Source organism: Mesocricetus auratus, unplaced genomic scaffold, assembly GCF_017639785.1.
Source record: "Mesocricetus auratus isolate SY011 unplaced genomic scaffold, BCM_Maur_2.0 Super-Scaffold_100027, whole genome shotgun sequence".
In the NCBI taxonomy this organism is placed as follows: domain Eukaryota; kingdom Metazoa; phylum Chordata; class Mammalia; order Rodentia; family Cricetidae; genus Mesocricetus; species Mesocricetus auratus.
In genome coordinates, this window is record NW_024429208.1 from 14,362,515 (window position 1) to 14,364,137 (window position 1,623).

The following is a 1,623-nucleotide window of genomic DNA, read 5'->3' on the forward strand; positions in this document are numbered from 1 at the left end:
GACATCCTCGTTCCTGACCGCTATTAAGTCCCAGGCACAGTTTTCTGACTCCACCATCTCTGTTGTGGCAGGGTATCTGCACTCTGGAGGCCTGTTCTTTGCACTGCTCATGGAATATTTCCTGAGCTCCGCGCACACACGTGCTTTTCCAGCCTTCCTGCTCTGATGTCCCAAAGCTAGTCTTTTTTTTTTTTTAAGATTTATTTATTATGTATACAGTGTTCTGCCTCCAGGTCAGAAGAGGGCGCCAGATCTCACCACAGATGGTTGTGAGCCACCATGTGGTTGCTGGGAATTGAACTCAGGACTTCTGGAAGGGCAATCAGTGCTTTTAACCTCTGAGCCATCTCTCCAGCCCCCCCAAAGCTAGTCTTATGCATCTGTCCCCTCTGGCTCTTCCTGCTTAATTAAAGTGGTTTCTGTTTTCTGAGGCTGACCCCGAGTGACGTATGGTTGAAGGTGGGTGACAGCTGCAGCCTGAATCCAGCACCATGACTTGTGTCTCTGTGTCCCATCAGGTGAATCAGAGGGCGTGCCACTGGGAAGCCAAGCCTCAAGCATGAGCACTGTGCCTTGTACCGGTTTCCACAGTGTGTGGCTCTGCCCCACCCCCACCCCCTTGCTGGTAATAGCAGAGGTGTGTGATGGATGATCTCCCAGGGCCAGGGCTGGAGATCAAGCCCAAAGCCCTTAACTCTTCTAACAAGCTTGACCTAGTGAGGCAGCCTAGAATGGCTAATCAGGAACCGAGTGTGCTCACACAGTGTAGCATGGCTTGCCCAGGTCCCTGAGGGTGCCATTATCTTCAGCTACTTCACGGGCTTCCCTGTGTGTGATTACAGCTGCTCTGGGTACCTTGCTTCAGGGATCCTCAGACCAGCATTTGAAAATATGGAATCTGGGGCTGTATAGAAGGCACTCGGTGGGTAAGAGAACTTAGCAAGCAGAAGGATTTAGCACCCACACAAAAAGACAAAGCATGACTGCATATGTTTGTAAGCACAGCACTGGGGGATAGAGACGGGCTAGCTGGGGATTGCTAGATGCTGGAATAGCTGGGAAAAGAGCATGCGTGCATGCATGCCTATAAATGTGACTGTGTGTGTGCATGCAGTTACCCGTGTGTGTACGGAGGTCAGAGGACAGCCTGCAGCATTCTCTCTGTACACCACGTGATGTCCCATGCTCAAACTCAGGTCAAAAGCTTGGCATTAGCTGCCTTTACAGCTAGACCCTCTCATTTGAGACCATTTATGTCAGTTGAATCCTGGGGGAAGCAGACACAGATACAACTAATTAGGAAAGCATGGGTTTTCCTGCAGAGCATGCCTTGAAAGATGAAGCCGGAGAGAAAGGGTGGTTGATTTTGATGTGGGTTAGAATCTCCATGGTAACAAACCTCTGGGCATATCTGTGGGGGAGTTTCTAGATTGAGATTGGCAGGGTCAGTCACACCTGTCAGTGCAGTGACTCCTGCTTTTACCTGCTTGTCTGAGGTGAACCCTGGCTAAGCCCCAAGGCCCAGGGACCCTCCTGTCTCTGCCTCTGTAGTTCTGGGATTACAGGTGTGGACTGTTGTGCTCAGATTCTTATACATACTTCTGTCCTCACACACCTAACAAC